Here is a 23,738-nt window from a genome sequence, read left to right as displayed (position 1 = left end):
TGGCCAATAGCTAGACAGAAGACAATAGATGAAACTTCCGGGGAGAGTGAGGAACTGGAGAAATCTGAGGCACATGAGAGACCCCATCAAGACACTGAGGAAGTTGCACATACATTATGGAGGAAGGTAAAGAGCCATGTGGTAAAACATAGGTTAACAGAATCAAGTTAATTTGAGTTATAAGAACTAGTTGGGAGCAAGCCTAAGCTAAAAAGCCAAGCTTTCATAATTAATAAGTTTCCATGTCATTTGGGAGCTGTTGGTCCAAGAAAGTCCAGTGAGAAAGACCTGCTATAGAAGGGAGAAAACAAGTTTCCTCGGGCTGCACTGGGGCATGCACGTGTGTGTGTGTGTGTGTGTGTGTGTGTGTGTGTGTGTGTGTGTGTGTGCGCGTGCGGTGTGTGTGTGTGTGCACATACACACTAAGTAAATATACTTTAGAAAAAAGAGTTTGTTTGTGTATAGTTTCAATCCCCATCTAGCCTGTGGTTTGATAGAGCAGACATGGAGAATTTTATCCTTGAGAAAGGCACCAACAGTGGTATTACTGTGTACCTTATTCATTTGTTAGTTTATAGTTGACACACAATAATTATATATATATATATGTATATATATATGGGGTATAACATATGATACACAAATATATTACACAATGCTCAAATTAGGGTAGAAGGTATTTCCTTTTCCTTAAATTTTTATCATTGCTTTGGGCTAGGAAACTCTGAACTCCTTTCTGTGTTGCTGCTGCTGCTGCTGTTGCTGTTGTTGTTGCTGTATTGTTGTTGCTGCTGCTATTGTTATTGTTGTTGCTGTTATTGTTGCTGCTGCTGTTGTTATTGTTGTTGCTGTTATTGTTGTTGTGCTGTTGTTATTGTTGTTGCTGTTACTGTTATTGCTGTTGTTGTTGAGTTTTTTGAGATAGGGTCTCAAATTAGCCCCCAACTCACTACAATCTCGATGGCTCAGCCTCCCAAGTGCATGAAACACCAGAGCCAGCTCCCAGATTCTCTTCCAGCTCTTTATAAGGAACCTAATAAACTCCGTGAACTATGAACTACTGCTCATGAAGGTAGAACTGTCAACGTCTTGGTGGCCCTTCCGATTTATGCACAGTATGCACAGTCCTGGCTTGTGGCTTGTGTCTGAAGCAGGAAGAATCTCGGCTGACTCTGTAGCTCTGAATCCAAAAGAACCAGCCAAACCATGCTGGGCTGCAGCCAGCGATCCGGAGGGAGCTGACAATTTACCTCATGTTGTGCATGATTTCACACACATTCCGTGGCCAAGGATGCCAATTATGCTGAGTGGGAGGAAGGATATGAACACGAATATTTCACAGCATATGAAAATTTCAGCTATCTTTTTAAGCAAGGATTTAAGCTTTAAAATAAGTCTTGCACTGTTGCTAGGGTAGGAATGATCACCAGGAATCTAATTGTATTAGGTGTACTAGAATTTTGTTGTTGTTGTTTTGTTTTTGTTTTTGTTTTTGTTTTGTTTTTGGAGACAGTGTTTCTCTGCACCCCCCTGGCTGTCCTGGAACTCACTCTGTAGACCAGGCTGGTCTTGAACTCAGGGATTTACCTGCCTCTGTCTCCCAAGAGCTGGGATTAAAGGTGTGTGCCACCACCACAAGGTTAAACTTTTTTTTTCATAGACAGGTCTCTCCCTACAGGTCCAGGCTGACCTCCAGTATGTGATGCTCTTATCTCAGTCTCCAGCCTCCTAAGTGCTGAGGTACAGGAATGAGGCACTATGCCTGGCAAAATCTCTTTCTCCCTCCACTTCTTTCTTTTCCCACCATGGTAGGACTGCACCACGATGCCGGGTGCTGGCAATCAAACCCAGGATTCATACATGCAGAGCTACCAACTGAGCTACATCTGAGCCCTTACTTTTTTTTTTTTTTTTTTTTTTTTTTTGGTTTGGTTTGGTTTTTTCGAGACAGGGTTTCTCTGTGTAGCTTTGCACCTTTCCTGGAACTCGCTTTGGAGACCAGGCTGACCTCGAACTCACAAAGATCCGCCTGGCTATGCCTCCCAAGTGCTGGGATTAAAGACATGTGCCTGGCACTTTTTTTTTTTTAAATAACACTTGCAATTTATCTATTTAAAAAGGGGTGGCTGAAGAGATGGCTCAGTGGTCAGTGGTTAAAAGCACTTGCTGCTCTTTCAGAGGATGAAGGTTTGGTTCCCAGCACCTACATCAGGCCGCTCTCAACCACCTTTAACTCCAGTTCCACCAGACCTGACACGCTCTTCTGGCCTCTGTGGGTGCTTGTACACACATGGCACACATACAGACAGGCACATATCCACATTAAATAAATAAATACAGACTGTCATGTAGTTTTGATGTTAGTAAAATCCAGCACCTGTTTTTCCATGGCTCTCATGGCGCAGCAGTCAACATAGAAGACGTCTGTGACCTCAGAGGTGACAGGGCTTCTCCTCAACAGTGAGCAAGTGAACAGTGAGGAAGCAGAGGGCTCCAGCAGAGCATCCTCTAATTGAATTCGGTTCCAACACTACTGACCTGTAGACAGTGCCAGATCCCACAGGTGGTAGGCTCAGTCCCAAGGCTGTCCTCCATTCCACTTTAGATGCCAATTGCACAGTTTTACCTGTGCTTCTGGCCAACCAACTAGAAATAAGTCCCACAACCTGATCCTTGAGTTCAATTATTTGCTTGAGAGGCTTGTGGAACTCGTAGGAACACTTCGTTATAGTTATGGGTTTATTATAAAGGCGATTACAAAGGATACAGAAAAAGTGACGCAGGGCTAAGGAAACAGTTCAGTGAGTAATAGCTCCTGACACAAAGCCTGACAATGTGCCCATGACCCACATGGTGGAAGGACAGAGCTGACTCCCCAAAGCTGTCCTCTGTTGTAGAAAATTATTTTAAGATGTGTTACATTTGTGTATGCTCTGGAATGTTTACATAATGACGCAAAGCTGTGTTGCATCCTTTTATGTTGCATTTCTTTAACTCTGTGAAGCTGTGTTACTACTGTGCCTGTCTAAAACACCTGATTGGTCTAATAAAGAGCTGAATATTCAATAGCAAGGCAGGAGAAAGGATAAGCAGGGCTGACTGGCAGAGAGAATAAATAAAAGGGGCGATCTGGGAGGAACAAGAAGAAAGAAGAAGGAACAAGAAAAGAAGAAAGAGGATACCAGGGGCCAGCCACACAGCCACATAACCACAGAGTCACACAGTCACACAGCCAGCCACACAGTCACACTGCCAGCCACACAGCCACACAGTCACACAGCCAGCCACAGAGTAAGAGTGAAAGTAAGATATGTAGAAGAAAAGGAAAAAGCCCAGAGGCAAAAGGTAGATGGAATCATTTAAGTTGAGAAAAGCTGGCTAGCAACAAGCCAAGCTAAGGCCAGGCATTTGTTTTCATTTTATTTTTTTTTTTTTTTTTTTGGTTTTTCGAGACAGGGTTTCTCTGTGTAGCTTTGCGCCTTTCCTGGAACTCACTTGGTAGCCAGGCCTCGAACTCACAGAGATCCACCTGGCTCTGCCTCCCAAGTGCTGGGATTAAAGGCGTGCGCCACCACCGCCCGGCTTCAGGCATTTGTAATTAAGAATAAGCCTCTGTGTGTGATTTATTTGGGAGCTGTGTAGCAGGCCCCTCAAAAGAGCAAAAACAACCAACAACAGTCCTCTGGCCTCTGCATACATGCTATGGCACACATATGCCCGTACATATACACACATTGTCTTAGTTACTTTTCTATTGTGACAAAACACCATGACCAAGGTAACGTACAAAAGAAAGCATTTAATTGTGGGCTTGCTTACAATTTCAGAGTTAGTCCATGATCATCATAGTGGGAAGTATGGCAGCAGGCAGACAGACAGGCAGACAGGCAAGCAAGCATAGTGTCAGAACAGTAGCTAGAGCTTACATCCTAACTGAAAGTTGGATGCCAAGAGAGAGCAAGACTGAGCCTGGCATGGGCTTTTGAAACCTCAAAGCCCACCCACAGGGACACACCTCCTCCAGCAAGGCCACACCTCCTAATCCTTCCCAAACAGTTCCATTAACTGTGGACCAAACATTCAAGCATATGAACCTATGGGGGCCAGTCACATTCAAACCAATGCACATACACACAAAATATATAAAAATGTAATTACAAAGATTAAGTGATGTGAAAGATGAGGTGTGGGGTAAGAGGCAGAGCTTCCACACCCTTGTTGATACAGGCAGCCACCAGAGCTGTCCCAGGGACTCTGGATGCCCAAAGGAACTTAGATAAAGTAGGACTACAATTCTCTATGACCTGCGTAAAACCTTTTTAACAAAAGAATATTCTCCTGTGCTGGAGGCAGAATGCCATCAGGGACAAAAACTTGAGCTTTGGGATCAGGGACCTGGATTCTGTGGTCAGCTCTTTAGCTTATTAATGATGTGAGCCTGGGAATGTCATTTGACTTGTCTGCTCAGTTTCCTCAACAAAACCTAGGGGCGACAGCAGCACCTTGCATGAAGCTCCAGAGTCAGCCCTCGGCACTGAAATTCGCACAGCCATCCCTGCTCTGCAGGGTTGTGGGAACTGAACCCATCTAGGATCCCAGCGGGCTTCAACATATAAACACTGAGAACTTTTGACGGTTTTAACATGGCCCCTAGAGAACCTCGTGATGGGTAGGGCAAGAGATGGTCGCGCTGAGTTCTATCTGGTGCTTTAACAGACCATCTCACCATTTCAGAAAATTGCATCATCCCTGTCCTAATTAGCCAGTACAGGGCCCAGTTCTGTGAGCATTTGCAACTGTTGTATCCCTGGAGATGTTTACAAAAGGCACAAGCTCTGCTGTGGACAGCATCTTCCAGAGAATGCACCACCAAACACTAACACACAGGAAGATGTCTGACTGTATTAGAAAGTTTTCCCCTCTCATCTTTTTTTTTTAATTGTTCAACTAAGGCAGCATATTGATGATAAAATTACATTTTTATTTTATTTATTTAGCCTTTCCTGAACGCAGGCGCACTCATTGCTTTTCTTGTGACTATGGCTAATGTCTGACAAGACGCAACTTAAGGGGTAAGCGTTGATTTGGGCTCATGGTGTCGGCAGGGGAGACACAGCTGCAGGTGGCCCCTTGGTGGCGGCTCCACGGCTGCGGGAACATGGGGCTGGGACTCCTTGTATCTCAGTGGAACGGAAAGCAGGCAGATCTGATGGGAAGCTGGGCAGCACTATAAACCTCAAACCTTGCCCTCCTCAGTCATCCATTTCTTCTCGCTAGGTCCCACTTCTCCAAACAGGCACAACCTCCCTAAACATACTACAGGAGACCAGGTGTTCAAACACGTGAGCCTGCGCAGAACGTTTGACACTTAAATCATAGCATGGCCTAGCTGTGGAGCCCAGACTCCAACTTCTAATACTCAAGCCTCTGCCTTCCAAGTATTGGCCAAATATTTATTTATTTATTTATTTATTTATTTATTTATTTATTTATTTATTAAAAAAGCACATTTAGGAGCCAGTGAACTTGCTCAGTGAGTAAAAGTCTTTGTCCAGCAAGCCTGATGACCTGAGGCCAATCCCCAGACTCCATGGTGGAAGGAGAAACCAACTCCATGTTGTCCTGACCCCTACATTCACACATGGCACAGGTATGTCTATACATGCACACACACACACACACACACACACACACACACACACAGAGCTGGCCATGGCAAACACACCTGTAATTCCAGTTCTGGGAGGTGAGGGTAGGAAGATGAGGAAGATTTAAGATTCAGATCAGTTGGGTCTATCTATACATTGAGACTTGAAGGAAAGAGGGAAGGAGGGAGAGGAGGGAAGGAGGAGAAAAAGAAAAAGATAAAATGAGAACCTAAGATTATACATGTGAGAAAGGGGATCAGACAATATGATGGGGAACAGAGGGTAATGGAGGTGAGCATAATCAAAATGCATTATACACATGTATGACAATTTCATAGTGAAACCCATGATTATGTATAATTAATAAATCCTAATAGTAGTTACACATGCACTGTGTAAAATCATCTATAACTTTAATTCAGAAGAGAACACGATATTTTAATATATTTGTTATAAAAGAAGACATAGAGCTGGATATGGGGAGGTCTACATCTGTAATCCCAGGACTTGGAAATCAGGGGCAGGAGGATCAGGAGTTCAAAGCCATCCTAGGCTATAGAGAAAGGTCAAGGACAGACTAAACTACATGAGACTCTGTCTCAAATTTAAAAAAAAAAAATCATGGCTGGGAATGTGGCTTAGTTGGTAAAATGCTTGGCCAGCATGCATGAATCACTGGGGTTGGTCCCCAGCATCCCATAAGACTGCATAGTGGTGCACACCTATAGTCCCCGCACTTGGGGGATAGAGACCAGAGGATTGGGAGTTCGAAGTTATACTTGGCTACATAGTCAGTTCAAGGTTAGCCTGGGCTATATGAGCTTCTATCTCAAAAACAAAACAAAAACAACAACAAAAGCAAAACAGAACATTTGGGTTTGGTAAAGAACACTGTTCTATGAAGCAATTAATATTAATTATTTTGTTTTTACAAAGTAGGTTTTATGTTAAAGTAAAGATGCATTCAAGAATATACAAATAATGAATTAATAATTTTTATACTGTACATATTTTTACCCAATTTATATATTTATAAATTAAAATTTTATGTTAGTCATCCCTTTACCGACTCTAATCAGTTCTTTCCCAATCACTTTGCACCAACTAGTCAGACTTACAACAGAAACCATTGTTATTTAACTTTCAAACTCGATGCAAACAACACTACAGAATCTGTACTTCTGTGTGTTCGAAAGTCCAGAGTGACATCTGCCAGAGTCACCCCATGGCGGCAGGTCTCCCACCCTTGTTGCCAATGGTCAGGTGAGTGACTAGAATTTACTTGGCCATTTGACTATTAGTGAACACTTGAGTAGTGTCCAACTGGGGATTGATTTGAATGGCAGTTTCTTTGAACATTCTTTCATATATCCATTAGCAGATATATAAACATATTTCTGTAATGTGTGGGAGCAGAAATGCTGGGCCATATGTATGCATCATTAAACTTTAGTAAAAGAATTCCATGAACTAGTTTTCCAAAATGAGTGGAACAACTGGTATCCCCACCAGATCCTGACAGTTCCTCCTGCCCCACACTTTCTTAGTTCCACATTTCAACGTTTTCTTCTGACCTCCTATCACAGAGAATATCATCTATAGGACTATGAGATTTTGCTACACAAAACTAGCAAAATGCTAGTGTGGCCATGCTAGCATTCATGTCCCTTCTGAATGCATTTGGAGTCCAGCACTGCTGAGGGAGGGGGCTGGATACATAGGACAGGGCACTGCTTAGGGGGCTAATGGATTGGCAAATCCTACAAGACAGACTGCAGAGGCTCTCACCCAAGTGGAGCAGACAGCTCTAGGTCCCCCACTCGATCTTGGGAAATGGATGACTCTCCTCAGACTCCTCCAGACAGATGAAGGGATTGTTCAGGGCCTCCTGGCCTCCAACCCAGCTATGGCTACTGGAGTAGGAGTGTGCGAAGGCAGAGGAGAGAGAAATGAGGGGGCTGACTGACAGCCAGAGAAGAGATGCAAGGCAGGTGGGAGTGAGGAAAGCCAGGGTACAAATGACTGTATTTCCAAGATGTATGCAAATCAGTGTATCAGAACTAAGTTTGGAATTGAACAATTAATTCATTATGTGGTGAAAACTTCTCATAGCCAACCACAAGAGCAAGTAATGGGAAAAGTACAGTCTCTTTGTCTCTCAGATTCACTGTCCTCTGGTTCCTTCTGGAAGCAGCCTGGGCCCGGGGAAGCATCCATATGGGAATCTTCAGTCAGTTAATTGTTTTCTCTGTGTGTTGTAGTCTGTTTTGTAGACTGGAAGTGAGTAGAAATGTGATTGCAGCAAGCAATACACTTTTTGTTGTTGTTTTGTTTTTCGAGACAGTGTTTCTCTGTGTAGCTTTTCACCTTTCCTAGAACTCACTCTGTAGCCCAGGCTGGCCTAGAACTCACAGAGATCCACCTGCCTCTGCCTTCCAAGTGCTGGCATTAAAGGCATGTGCCACCACGGCCCAGCACAAGCAATACATTTTTCCAGGAGAAGGTGGCAGAGGAAGCCGTATACTTCAGGGACACCAGGAAGCAAGAGAAACAAAGGAAGCAAATGATGGCCCACAATCCCCTTTGCGGACATATACCCAATGACCTAAGATGTCCCACTAAGCATATCCTCTTGGGCTTCCAACACATCCAAATAGCACCACACTGAGCATTCCATACCTTTAACTTGTGGGCCTTTGGGGGCATGTTTTAAATCTGAATTATATCAGTGGCTTCAACCCATTAGCCCTGAACAACTCTCATGAGGTGGTGTTGGGGATTAAGCTCCTAACATGTGAGTTTTGGAAAGAACAAAAATCTATAAAGTAAAGCAGTGAGGTTAGCTGGAACAATGTGGCTTGAGTGCAATGCATTCCAGCTTGTCAGTAAGATTTCTGGGGTTGGGAGAGAAGACACAACTTTTGCAACCTATTGCACAATCTATTGTTGTTGGTTTTTTTTTTTCCTTTTTGGGGGGCCCGCCACCCAGCTCCCAAATACATCACACATGGAGGCTTATTCTTAAATATAAATGCCCAGCCTTAGCTTGGCTTATTTCTTGCCAGCTTTTCCTAACTTATCTGGTCTACCTTTTGACTCAGGGTCTTTTACCTTTCTCTATTTCTGCATATCTTTCTTTCCTTCTTTCTCACTTCTTGATCTTCCTTCCCAGATTTCTCCTCCTATTTATTCTCTTTGCCTGCCAGCCCCACCTATCCTTTCTCCGGCATTGATATTGGCCGTTCAGTTCTTTATTAGACCATCAGGTGTTTTAGACAGGCAAAGTAACACAGCTTCACAGAGTTAAACATATGCAACATGAAAGAATGCAACACATACTTACATCATTAAACAACTGTTCCACAACATAAATAAATGTAACACACCTAAAAATAATATTCCAGCGGGCTGTGGCGCACGCTTTAACCAGCACTCGGAGCAGAGCCAGGCGATCTCTGTGAGTTCAGCAGCCTGGCTACAAGTAGCTCCAGGAAACGCAAAGCTACACAGAAAACCTGTCTCGAAAAACAAAAAAAAAAAAAAAAAAAAAAAAAAAAAAAAAAATATTCCCCAACAACCTATGTTTTCCATTTCAAAGCCCTGGGATTGTGGTTTACTGAGACAACACTGGGATTCAGGGATCTGTTCTGATAGAAAAATCCATGGGTGATGCTTCTTCTCATCAGGAAGTCTGGAAACACTGGATTTAGACTCTCTAACATGGAATTTTTTTCAGTTGCTTAGGAGCCCAAATGTGATGTGACTTTATAGAGATAAGAAGTTTGAGGCTGGCAAGGTGGCTCAGCAGGGGAAGAGTGCTTGTTGCCAAGCCTGATGACCTCAATTTAATTCCCAGGATCCACACGGGAGGAGAACCGACTCTCACAAGTTCTCCTCTGGTGTGTGTGTGTGTGTGTGTGTGTGGTGTGTGTGTGTGTGATGCACATATATGTGCACATGCACACAGACACATGCACACACAATAAAAAAAAGTAATAATTTTAAAAGGAAGTTTCTAAGCAATAAGGAATTAAAGTGAGCCGGGTGGCGATGGCACACGCCTTTAATCCCAGCACTCCCCAGGCAGAGGCAGAGGCAGGCAAATCTCTGTGAGTTCGAGGCCAGCCTGGACTACAGAGCAAGATCCAGGACAGGCACCAAAATTACACAGAGAAACACTGTCTCAAGAAGAAGAAGAGGGAGGAGGAGGAGGAGGAAGAGGAGGAGGAGGAGGAGGAAGAAGAAGAAAAGTAATTTCATGGCAACTCATTAAAATTATTTTTAAAAAATAAAAGAAAGGAAAAAACATTATCTGAAGGCTGGTGAGATGGCAACTGGTAAAGACACTTGTTGCCAAGTCTGGCAACCTGAATTCAATCCCCGAGACCTAGATGGTTGGGGAGAGAACCAACTCCTGCATGGGTCCTCTGACCCCCACAAGCATACTGTAGCACATGTGTGTTCATACACAGGTACACAAAATAAAGAAAGAAAACATTATTTCAAAAACTAAGATCCACCTGCTGGGCAGTGGTGGTGTGTTGCTTGGATTCTGAGGGCTGCCTGGGGGAGAGGGGAGAAGGCAGGGTGTCAATGGCACAGACACAGAGAGTCCATTGAAGGCAAATAATGAACTCATTTATTCAACAACAGGGAAGGCCTTATGTACCCTCCTCCCAGCACCCAGTCTGTGTGGTCCTTGGACAGAAAGAAAAAAAGGAAGAAAGGAAGGAAGGAAGGAAGGAAGGAAGGAAGGAAGGAAGGAAGGAAGGAAGGAAGGAAGGAAGGAAGGAAGGAAGGAAAGGAAGGAAGGAAGGAAGAAGGCAGGCAGGCAGGGCACATCAAACTGAGGTAGGACCAAATTCCTCCTCCTGCATCAAGGTTGGGTAAGGTAATACAGTTTGGGGGTTGGGTTCCCAAAAGCCAGCTCAGGCACCAGGGACAGGTTCTGATACCACTGCTAGGAGCCCCACAAAAAGAGCAAGCTACACAACTGTCCCACTGCTTTCTTCTAAAATCTTAACTGGTGCTGTATAATGTACCATGCTGTCAAGGAAGCAAAAGTAGAAGAATGGAATTAGCTCACTCCTGTGCGTTGGAGGAACACGCAGCTTTGTTCTGCTCTGGCACGAAGAGAACCTGGCATGGGTTGGCATCACAGGTTCTCGTCCTGTGGCTGCTGAGAGCATGAGATGAAGTGAAAGGGCAGGATAAGGCATTGGGAAACCAAGTGGCGGCTGCCCGAGTAGGAAAAGCAGCAGCCATTCGGACGTCGTCAGCGGCCATGCTAACTAAGTGCCTCATCTATGAAGTCACAGTGGTGGTGGGGGGGCACACCCAGAGCATGATGGTAAGAGCTGCAGTGCTTCAACACTAATCAAAGGCCAGATTTCTGTAGTTTTGAAATTAGGACACAGGCGTAAAAGGACCCACAGTAGAATGGGGCCATGCAGGCAGGGCAGGCAGAGCTATAACGTCCGACCCACTTCCGCTCCTTGGGCTGCAGCGAAGGAGCCAGCCTCCCCTGAACAAAGCTTTTCAATGCTGAGGCTGCTTCATGAGCTAATGTCTCTTTTGGAGACAAACATCCATCTGTATCCGTAATCCACATGACCTCAGAGCACGGCCATTGGGAAACATGTCAGGAGTTTTGAGCCAACATGGGTTACATTTGGCTCTACTGCTCCGTATCTATAAAGGCCGGGTTTTAGTATGAATCAGATCATGAAAAGGCAATGCAGTGGATCCAGGTTCCGGTTCCAGCTGCTGTGCCACTGGGCATTATGAGCTGAGGATACAGATGTCCTGGAAATTTCTATGGCAGACAAACATTCAGTCCTTTAGCAAGCATCAACAGCAAAAGCAAGCAGAAAACCCTTAAGGTTTTAGGACCAGGCTGTGTCATCTCTGTCAACGACTATTCATTTTGAGAAGCTTCTAGATCCTGGTGGAAACTGAACCACTGAGTATGAAACTCTACAGGACTCATTCTTCATCACTGTAACAAGAAACCTGAGGCAGTTAGGTTTATCAAATAAAAAAAATGTTTATGTAGTTTATGTAGTTCTCGAGATTCAAGAGTAAACACCAGCGCCACCTCACAGCAGGTAGTGGGCGCTGTCGCATTGTGGGGAGCCATGCAGAATGTCGGTGGGCAGTGTCATATTGTGGGGAACTATAGCAGATGATGGTGGGCAGCATCACACTGTGGGGAGCCTTTGGCAGATGGTAGGCAGTGTTAACAATGGGAGAAGTACATGGTTGAAGAAGAGGCCACAACTCAAAGCCAAAAGCCAGAGAACAATATGTTGTTGGTTGTTTTTATTCTTTGCTCTTTTGCAGGGCCCACCACCCAGCTCCCAAATAAATCACACATGGAGGCTTATTCTTACCTATAAATGCCCAGTCTTAGCTTGGCTTGTTTCTTGCCAGCTTTTCTTAAATTATCCCATCCACCTTTTGCCTCTGGGCTTTTACTTTCTCTTACTTCTGTATATCTTACTTTCACTCTTACTCCATGGCTGGCCGGTGGCTGGCTGGCTGGCTGGACCCTAGTGTCCTCCTCTCCTTGTTTTCTTGCTCTTTCTTCTCTTCCACCCAGATTTCTCCTATTTATTCTCTCTGCCTGTCAGCCCTGCCATCCTTTCTCCTGCCTCAGTATTGACCGTTCAGCTCTTTATTAGACCATCAGGTGTTTTAGACAGGCACAGTAACACAGCCTCACAGAGTTAAACAAATGCAACATAAAAGAATGCAACACAACTTTGCATCATTAAACAAATGTTCCACAGCATAAACAAATGTAACACACATTAAATTAATATTCCACAACAACAATACACAACTTGTGTTCTTGAAACTCAAGAGAGGCCTAAGAGAGCTACTTTTATTCCTTCCATCCCAGTGAACTAGCCATCACCACCAGGTCCTTCCTCTTAGAGGTCCCATTTTTCCAACCCTGATTGCTCACTGAGGACCAAGTTTCCAACACATGAGCCACTAGGAGGCACACTTAACCCACATCCAGACCACAGCAGACACCAAGTTCTCACAATGAGAATTGCCAACCACAAATCAAGGGCAATCTGACACTCCAAACCATAAATTTAAACACGTGCAGCATTCCAAAACCATCTCCTGTAGACAAGCAAACATGCATGTGTACGTACCAGGGTGGGTCAGTCCACAAGGCACTAATGAGACTATTAAAAGCAAATGACCCGGAATCACTGAGCCTGGTGGCATAGACCTGCAATCTGGCTATTTAGTAGACTAGGGCAGAGGTCTACAAATTCAAGAGCTGCCTGAACTAGAGTGAATCCCGGGCCAAGCTGAGTACTTGGGTGGACCCTGTCTCAAAATGAAAAGTAAAAGAAGGGATGTAGCTCAGTGGTAGAAGCACATACAAGGCCCTAGGTTCAATTCCCAGTGCCGAAAGAAGTAAGAACAAAGAAAGAAAGCAAGAAAGTACAGAATCCCATGGTAAGTTCCTTTTTCCTGGCACTTTCTTCTTCTAGCTATTTGTATAACCCTGAGAGTTCCCTATGAAAAAGACAAACAGGAAGAAATCAAGGGCCTGAATCAGCGGCCAATCAAATGGAATGCTGGCATGAGCTGACACTGTGTATGACGGCCACCCTGCTGCTCCATCAGGGACATTCTGAGACATGGTGTTCTAATTTTAGTACATATGCTGCCAAAGTGAGCACCTGAAATATAGAGTCAAAGCAGGTCCACAGGAGTGTGCCTTATTGTTTATTTCCCATGTAAGTACAGACCGCATGGATCTAGACTTAGAAATGAGCATGAGCTGGTGAGCTGGCCAGCTGATTGAGATCTCAGGGAAAATAAGGCTAAAAATGTTAACAATTCATATACTTATAGATAGGACACACATGTCTATATGCATAATCATATAGGGATTTGTGGTATACCAGTCTAAGGGCGAAGTACTCAAGGGCACAAAACCAGGTAACTAACACTCTTCATAAGGAGTTAGAGGTTGGGGGGATGGACAGGAAGAAAAGGGAAAAGGAGACTGAACTAGAAAATACAATTAAAATGAGTGTGTGTGTGCGTGTGTGTGTGCGCGCGCGTGTGTGTGTGTGCACGCGTCACCCAGACATGGTGGCAAGGGTTTCCACCTAAAACCTGAGAGAACTTAAGAAGAGATTATAAATGTAGCTAAGAGCACCATCCTAGTTCATGTTGCTCATGGTGGGCCGCAGTACAGAGACATGGCCTCTGACCAAGACCGGCTTCAATAGCAACATGACAGACTCCCATGGTCTCAGACAAACCTGAGCCACGATACAAAGAGGCTTCTCCCAGCTGCTGCCTGCAGGCTTGGGAGCACAGCCACAGGTTTAAAAACACAGGCATACACTGGGGCAGTGGTGGCGCACGCCTTTAATCCCAGCACTCGGGAGGGAAAGCCAGGCGGATCTTTGTGAGTTCGAGGCCAGCCTGGGCTACAGAGTGAGTTCCAGGAAAGGCGCAAAGCTACATAGAGAATCTCTGTCTCAAAAAACAAAACAAAACAAACAAACAAACAACAAAAACCAGGCATATTACTTAATACTGCTTCCCAGAAATGGGGAGATAAACATGACTTGTAGTACCTGCACCATATTGAAAAGCTGAATGGGGCAGAGTCAACAGCCAAAGTCGCTGCACAGCTAAGCAGTTTAGAATCTCTTCTGTCCAGAAAAGGATTATAGATACACAATACGACAGATTCACATGGAATAAAACTCTAAACGGGTTACGTTGTGTGTAAAAAGGTACATAGGCTTGAGAGAGAGAAGTGAAAGGATATAGATAGTCATAAAAATAAAGTCTTAAAAAATAAAATAATATATAAAAATATAACAAGCCACGTAAAAGATGGAAATTACACAGAGAATCTGGGTTATATTGTCTTTGGGGTTTTTAACTGGAGGGAGACAATTGATTGTAAAGGATACTGAGTTAAACCAATATATATATTTTAAAGGTATCTTGACTACAAAATTTGGGTCTAAGAATGTGTTCTTTTGGAAAGGAGGCTCTGCTCTTGTTTCCACCAGAAGCAGGAAGCTATGGATTTGTTCCAGGTTAAGATGGATCAGATTTGATCAAGTAAGACCTCCTGAACCTTGTCAGATAATATCTATCAACAAAGGTTATAGATGGTCTTCCCAGGACTTGACCATTATCTTGAATTTTCTCAGGATCCCCATAAAATAACAACACCCCCAATCAGCAGGAAGTAGCCTAGAGGACTATGCCCACATTGCCCTCCCCCCAAAAATGGATTATGGATGTTTGTCTTTGTTTAGGAGGTTGGTTACAAATTGTTATTGGTCATAGTCAATCTCTTTCTAAAAAAAGGGGGATATGATATAGAAATGTAGGATATAGATATAATAGAATAAAAGGGTAGATTATTGAATCTACTTTTAAAAAGCAACAACAATGAAATACTTATATTACTATAGATTTTAGTTTATTGATACAAATTTAAAGTTAATTTTGTTATACTCTATGTATATTTCTACTCTTGTTTAAGGTACTATGTGTATGCAATTCACTTAAAATCAGAAAATATAATTAAAAAATACAAATTAATAGTCATCTATGATAATCAAACTTATAGTCATGTTAAGTTTTTAGGTATACAAAGGTATATTTCAATTAGATAGGTAATCTTCAAACACTTCAAAGACCTATAGAATATGGCATTTAAAATGTTTTAAGAACTTAACACTTTTCTGGACAATGAGACATGTCTGCTCCTGGAAGCACCAACTACTTCAAAGAGGATGATGAGCATTGAAGAAATTCATTATGGAGTTTTCTTTTTTTGTGGCAAAAGTTAGCTACTGGGCAAAAAAGTGCCCTTTCCTCAACTGCTTGACAGGATGATGTATAAATGGACATGCAGGACCCATAGAAGGTGACTACTGAACTTTGCAAGGCTCCTGCTTCACAGAAGAAACTGCCAGACATTCTACAGGACATGGAGAGAAGCAACTGATGAACTTTGCTAGAGTGGGTGAAACAGTCCTTAAAACTTCCTGCTTTACTGAAAGCTATGCCAGAGACTCTAGGCCTGTAGGCTAAAAATAGATGCCCTGACATTACAAAAGAACTTTGGATGACTGTCAGGCAGCCAGATGTCTTTGTCATTTCTAGAATTATGGAAGTTGCTTGTCATGCACTTCCTGTTTACTCAGGTAATATTATATACTCCTGGGGTCTTTGATGGAGTTGAAGACTAGATAGTTATAATTATAGTTTTCCTTAGTCATGATAAATGATAAATTAGATATAAAACTTTAGACTCACAAAAACAGGATAGATGATAGAATATTTTCAACAACTGGTAAACTATCAAACCAGCCCTCATTAACTGTTTACAAGGAGCTCCTGGTAGGGAGAGAGTGCAGGATGTTAAGGAATTTGGACAAAGTTATCTTATCAAGGCTGAGATGAAGCTCAGTGGTAAAGCACTTGCCTAGCATGCACAATGGTTCATTTCCCAGCAACATACATACACCCCACACAAAAGGTCATTGTCAGCTACAAGTAGAGCTGGGATTTGAACTTGGATCACCAGAGTCTGCTACTATACTAACCTACACAGTAGCTGCCCTTCATATGTAAATCTTTACATTTAAATTAATATAGTTTCTGACATACTAGTCGAATTTCAAGTACTCAGTGATGGTTGTCATGTTGAACAGTTAGAGAATAATTTCATATTGAAATAAAATTCTATTGGATAGCATTGCTCTAGAGTGTGACTCTAAATCAATATGCCCTTTAGCATCTGTTACTGATAGATTATCAGCATCTAAGTGAGAGCACAGTGTGGCTGAGACTCTCCTTCACGCTTTATTTATTTCTATATTTTAATGTATTTTTAGCAGTGCTAGGAATGGAATCCATGCACATGCTAGTGCCACCAAGTTACAGCCCAGCCTCTCTACGCCTTTAAATAGTTATTCCTTGTGATTGTGTTGACTTCCACAAGTTCTTCAAATTCTTAAGAATGCATCACTGACACAATGGAACCCTTCCTAACACTGGTGTTTGGTATTGAGACTTGGCAGTGAACACCGTGAGTTAGAATGTCAAGGGGGCTGGGAGGACTAAAATAGGTTGGTATTTACTTATATGTTTATTATCACAATGGGTGGTAGCTAGGAGATGGGAAGTATTAAAGACATATGTCAGAATGCCTTTGCTATCAAGTACTTAAGTGCCTACTCATTCTAGGCATGGTTGTAAGCATCAGAAACTCAGTGGTCAGGCACAGTTCCTGACCCGGTAGAGTCTATGTTCTTTCCTGGGAAGAGCAAGATACCAAACTAGGGATAACAAGATTGGTGAGTGTTTTAGTTAGGGTTTCTATTGCTGTGAAGAGACACCATGGCCACAGCCACTTTTATAAAGGAAAGACATTTAGTTGGCATGGCTTACCTTTTCAGAGATTTGGTCCATTATCATGGTGGGACATGGTGGTGTGCAGGCAGATATGGTGCTGGAGCTGAGAGTCCTACATCATGATAGGCAGTCTACAGGAGGTGGTCTCTCGCACTAGGTGTGACTTGAGCATGTATGAGACCTCAAAGCCCACCCCCACAGTGACACACTTTATCCAACAAGACCACACCTACTCCAACAAGACCACACCTCCTAATAGTGCCACTCCTTTGGGGGCCGCTTTCTTTCAAAGCACCACAACGAGTGCTCTAGAAGTTCATAAATGAGAATTAGCCACAGGCACTAAAATTGGGAACAAATGTAACTGTGGTGACCTGCTGTCCCAAGCACGTCTTCTTACTTTACACAGGTAGTGAGATGTTCCTCAGATGGATTTCGGGAACACAGGATATCCTGGAGGACTGGCATGCTGGAGTCAATATGTAAGCCTACTTTAAATTCTGCCTCTGCCTAGCTCACAGGTTTTTCTAAAGAATCAATGAAGACAATGTATTATAATGCACACAACTGTTCACATACTGCTGTTCTGCCTCATATCTCCATAGATGAGTTTAGGGGATCTGATTCTTATGAAAAGATCAGTGGGCGGCTGAGGTAGCCTTGGAAAGAGATGAAGGGAAGAGGTTGGCAGGGAGAGAAGCCAATTTTAGATATAAAAAACGCAAACAAACAACAATAGCAGCAACAACAACAACCATATGGCATGGTGGCTAATAATTCCAGCACTCAATTAGGTAAGAGAATTGTTGTACTTTTCAGGCCAGCCTGGGCTATATCATGAAACCCCGCCCCAACAACCACAAGGTATACCAACATTCTCCTCCTAGATATGTATCAGCAGAAATGAAAACCAGCTCCTCCCAAGAATTTCTGGGTCAGCCAAGTATGGTAGCACACATCCACAGTCCCAGAACTTGAGAGACTAAGGAAAGAAAAATCTCCAACCTGGGCTAGAGAGAGAAACTCTCTCAAAACCAGACAATGGGACTTGAAAATACTATGCTATGTGTAGAGAACTAGACCAAGAGGCAGATATCCTTAAAGTCTATTCATATGTCCAAAATACACAAATCCATAGAGATAGAAGGTATTTTTGTGGGCAGGCCTGGTGGTATATACCCTTATCCTTAACTCAGGAGGTGGAGGCAGGAGGATTATTTCTAGTCTTTGTTTCACTGTAAGTACCAGCCTAGGAGGACTACATAGCAAAGCAAAATGGGGAGGGGGTTGGAATTCATGGCTCTGGGTTCAATCCCCAGTGCTTGAAGAATAATCAACAACAAACAAAATATACCCCAAACTATTATTTGTGTGGCCATTAGGGGTTGGAAGAAAGTGAAGACACATGGTTGTTGTTGGGTATAGAATGTATTCCTACAGTGACAAAGATATTCTTTTTTTTTCCCCCAAGACAGGGTTTCTCTGTGTAGCTTTGTGCCTTTCCTGGAACTCACTTGGTAGCCCAGGCTGGCCCCGAACTCACAGAGATCCGCCTGGCTCTGCCTCCCGAGTGCTGGGATTAAAGGCGTGCGCCACCACCGCCCGGCATGACAAAGATATTCTGAAGTTAGATAGCAGTGGTAGTTGTATAACTCGGTAATATATTAATGTGGTAAAATTCTGTTGTACTCTAATAAAACTTGCCTGAAGATCGGAGGACAGAGCCAGCCACAGAGGTCAGGCAGTGGTGGCCACACCTTTAATCCTAGCACTCGGGAGACGAAGGCAGAGATCTGTCTGGATCTCTGTGAGTTCAAGGCCACCCTAGACTACAGGAGATTAATCCAGTCCAAAAGAAACAGAGCCAGGCAGTGGTGGCACACACCTTTAATCCCAGCATTTGAGATCTCATGCCTTTGCTACCAGTATTTGGGAAGCACACACGCTTGTAATCCCAGCACTAGGAAGGCTGACATAGGAATGAAATGGCTGGGCAGAGAAAGGCATATAAGGGGTGAGGAGACAGGAACTCAAAAGGTGCTTTCGACTGAGGACTCAGGGGCATTTGGTCAGAGGATTCATAGAGTTGGCAAGGTGAGAGAAGTGGCTGACGCTTGTTCCTTTGTCTCTCTGATCTCTCAGCATTTACCACAATATGCTGGCTCCAGGTTTTTATTATAAGGCCACTTAGGATTCATGCAATATATTACATTCCACTGAACTGAACACATTAAAAGAGTGATTTTTTGTGGTATGTGAAATGCACCCTTCTTTTTGAGAGGGTAAGTTGAGACAGTCTCACTCTGTAGACCAAACTGGTCTAAAACTCACTACATTTTAGCACAGGCTGGCCACAAGTCTTACCCTTATTCACTATAGTTAGGGTTTTTATTGATGTGATTAAAAACCATGTCCCAAAGCACCATGGGGAGAAAAAGGGTTATTTCATATTACAACTCTCAGATCACACTCTATCACTAAGGTAAGTCAGGGCAAGAACTCAAGGCAGGAACATGGAGGCAGAAATGGAAACAGAGACCATGGGAGAGCACTGCTTATTGACTTTTCTCTTTGTGGTTTGCTCAGCAAGCACCCAGGACCATCAGTCCAGGGATGGCACCACCCAGAAGAGCTGGGAGCATCCCACATCAACCATTAACCAAGACAATAGACATACCTACATACATGCCCACAGACATGCCTACAGGCCAATCTGATGGAGGCATTTTTTCCACTATGATTCCCTCTTCCCAAATATGTGTAGGTTTCTGTCAAACTAACAAAAGCCAACCAGCACACGTCTGTATAGTCTTCTTGGCATATAGTAGCTAATATAATAATGGCCTGCTTTCTGGCTGTTGTATCTTGTATTCAACAAGGTCTTCCAGGACACCAGGCCTTGACTTGAAGGTGCCATCGAAGACAGGCTTTCCCAGACTAGCACCACCTTGTGGCTAAGAGAACTGCCAATTAACATTGCCTAATTTGTCTGCAGATGCTAATTGAGATTCACAATTATAACCCCCGGGAACTATGGGAATCTGGAACTGCATCCTGGATCATCAAAGAATGATTAAGTTGTTCATCCTCTGCTTTGATCCCTCTTCAAGTACTTCCTGGTGAGTTGTCTGTCACTAGGCATTCAACATTAGCACTCTGCCCCCAGAAAGATCATAGTTTGATGGGAGGAATCCACATCAATCAAACCATCACACCAGAAGTATAAGGTTGTAGCTGTGACGAGGCAGCTAAGAAAATTTGCCTTGTCCTCTAAGAGCATGAAAACAATCTGATCAATTGAAGGGGTCCCAGAGGGCCTGTCATGGAGGGATGCAGAGGGGCTGACTGAGTTGAGTTTAGTCCTCCACACAAGAGGATTGATTAACTTGGCAAAGAGAAGCAAGAATTCTAGGCAAGGAGAATGTGAAATGCCCTATGGTGGGGTGCGGGGCATGGGAAACAGGAGGGAAGAAAGGTTGTTGGAATGAAGAGGATATGGAGTAGGGTGATGAATAGGCAGGAAGGCCAGACCATGTCAAGTCTTTAAGTCTACTTAGAGGAATTCTGCTTTGTCCCGAGAAGCACAGACCTTGACCAGATATGATTTTTTTAATCATTCCTTAATGAAGATGCCAGATAATATAGTTAGCTGCCTCCAGTCAAGTATTTTCTTTGTGTATTTATGTGTGTGTGCTTTCGGGTGCCTATACACATATGTGCATGTGTGTGCTTGCATGTAGAAGCCAGAGGTGGATGTCAGATTTCTTTCTCAGTTGCTCTCCCTCCACCCCCACACCCTTTTCTTTCTTTCTTTTCTTTTTTTTTTAAAGATTTATTTATTTTGTATACAGCATGTATGACCAGAAGAGGGCACCAGATCTCATCATAGATGATGTGACACCATGTGTTGCTGGAATTGAACTCAGGATCTGGAAAGCAGTCAGTGCTCTTAACCTCTGAGCCATCTCTCCAGCTCCCCACCCCTTTTCTTGAGACAAGGTCTTTTACTGAAACCAAAGCTCACCTTTCACCTTTCTGACTTGACTGGCTAGGTATGGAGCCCCTGAGATCTCCCTGTCTTCTCCCCACTTCTACCCTTCTCTTCCTTGTGCCAAGGCTGCAGACGTGTGCCACAGAAGCACACCCACATCACCAAGCTTTCACATGGGTGCTGACGGGCCAAACTCTGGTCCTCATGCTTGCCCATCGCGGAGCGAGCCACCTCTCCAGCTTGCTTACTTGTTTGTTTGCTGCTGCTGCTGCTGCTGATGTTTTGTTTGGAAGCAGGATCCCACGGACCTGAGGTAAGTCTCAAACTTCCTGTTTAGCCAAGAATGACCATGAACTTTGATCCTCTTGCTTCTATCTTCCCAGAGCTGAGCTTACAAGGGTGGCCAAGAGCTTCATGCACGCTAGCTTAGGCAAGCACTCTACCAGCTCGGTTACACCCCAGCTCCAGTCATGTCTTGTTTTCTGTTGCTGGCCCAGGGGATTCTTGGCTGCCATGTTGCCTGGCTGGGTATTCTGGGACATACCTCTAGCTTGGAGCTATAGGCTCTTTGACTGTAGGTGAATATTCATCATGGAGCATTTACTTACTGTAGTAGACTATTATTTTAAGGTGTGTTACTTTTGTTTATGTTGCATTTGTTTAACTCTGTGAAGCTGTGTTACTGTGCCTGTCTAAAATACCTGATGGTCAAATAAAGAACCGAACGGGCCAATAGCGATCCAGGAGAAAGGATAGGTGGGGCTGGCAGGCATAGAGAATATATACATGGAGAAATCTGGGAGGAGAATGAAGAAGTAGCCAGAGAAGGAGGAAGACTCTAGGGGTCAGTCATCCAGCTACACAGCAAGCCAAGGAATAAGAGTAGGATGCAGAAGTAAGAGAATGGGAAAAGCCTAGAGGCAAAAGGTAGATGGGATCATTTAAGAAAAGCTGGCTAGAAACTAAGCCAGCCAGGCATTTATAAGTAAGAATAAGCCTCTGTGTGCGAATTATGTGGGAGCAGGCCCCCCAAAGAGTAAAAGATAAAAAACAACAACTTAGTCGAAGATTGATTTTAAAAAGAGCATCTGGCCTTGTTTGGGCTGTGTGTGTTTTATACAAGCATACTGTGTGTGTTGGTGCATGTGCTATGGACCCATGTAGAGGTTAGAGGACAACCTTGTGGAGTCTCTTCTCTCCTTCCATTCAGACTTGAGTTTACATGTCAAGCACTGTAACGCTGCTGAGCCATTTCCCAGGGTCCCAGGGTTTTTGTTGTTGTTGTTGTTGTTGTTTTAATAAACAGGTTAGATGCCCCCATTTAACCCCTACCACAGCCCTATGCTGAATATTTCAAATGATTTATTTAGTGTATGTCTGTGTACACGTGTGGGCACTTGTGTGGGAGTCAGAGGACAATTTGTGTCTGCCAGGGGTCATCAGGCTTAGCGGCAAGCACCTTTACCTGCCGAGCCATTTCACTGGCCCATATGAAGAAGATACGAGCTTGATTCCTAGCTTAAGAGATTCCAAAATATTAAATCACATCTAATCAGGGCATTCCACTGCTAGCCCCACCCCCACCCTGGTGCCAAATAAGACCCAGGTCTTTTTGATCCCAGTCCTTTCCAAAACGTCTTTCCAAACAAGCTTAAGATGAGGGCATACTAATGCACTTCCTCTAGGGTATGCCTCTGACAACAATACTGTTTGCTAACACTGCTCACCATTGCCACACACTCCTCAGGACAATCACAAAGAAGAAGGAAGCCATCTTCTTTCTTGTTCAGTGCTCCTTGGAAAGTGTCAACACACTTCATCCACTGAAGACCTGCCAAGCAGCCACACAGAAAACCAGCCTCAACAGAATTGCAACAATTATCATCTGACTTTTCTCCTCCAGTTTTATGCAAATAGATTTATAGTAGTGAGGTTTCTGAAAGCAGTTGCAGTCTGTCTGGAGGCTTAATTGTTCTGTAAAGTTCAAGGCAAGTCACTTTTTAAATGCAGTTTTAATACCCCTATGAGAAGATTTTTTTTCTCCCCTAGCAACACAATTGGGAAACATCAGTGTTCTCAAAAACAATGACACTGATTTTTCCCGAATGCTCTACATTTTCTCTTTTGAAATGGGTAAAAGGACAAATCAGACAGGTTCTGAGAACCTGTACTTTTGTAGGAGGTGTGGGGGTTGGCACAAATAAGAATGGAGGCATTGTTTCTGCTTTGAAAGAAAGGTAGAATAAAGCCCTGGATTTCATGGGTGAGTCCTGATTCACTGAATATTTTAAGATTCACATCTGACTCTAAGAAGAGATAACAGCAGGGGGCTGGTGGATGGGCTTCCAGAAGGTAAGGAGGAGGTGAGGTGGAGCTCTTCTGCCATGACGGAGGCAGGGAAAAGGCAAGGGGATGGAAAACAGTGCAGGAGAGGCCTGAGCACAGCAAGGTGGCCCATACTCCTAATCACAGCGCTCTAATGACTGATGCAGAATTACTGGGAGATGGAGGCCAGCAGAGGCGGTAGTGCCAGGTCATCGGACCAGCCAGCAAGACCCTGCCTCAAGAATAAATAACTAGAACTGTAAGGAAAAAAAAAAAAAAAAAGAAAGAAAGAAAGATGTAGCTCAGGTCAGAGTGCCTGCCTGCACTTCGAGGGATGCACTGAG

The sequence above is a fragment of the Peromyscus leucopus genome, chromosome 11, assembly GCF_004664715.2.
Source record: "Peromyscus leucopus breed LL Stock chromosome 11, UCI_PerLeu_2.1, whole genome shotgun sequence".
NCBI classification, from domain to species: domain Eukaryota; kingdom Metazoa; phylum Chordata; class Mammalia; order Rodentia; family Cricetidae; genus Peromyscus; species Peromyscus leucopus.
Note: the sequence above shows the minus strand (reverse complement) of the source record.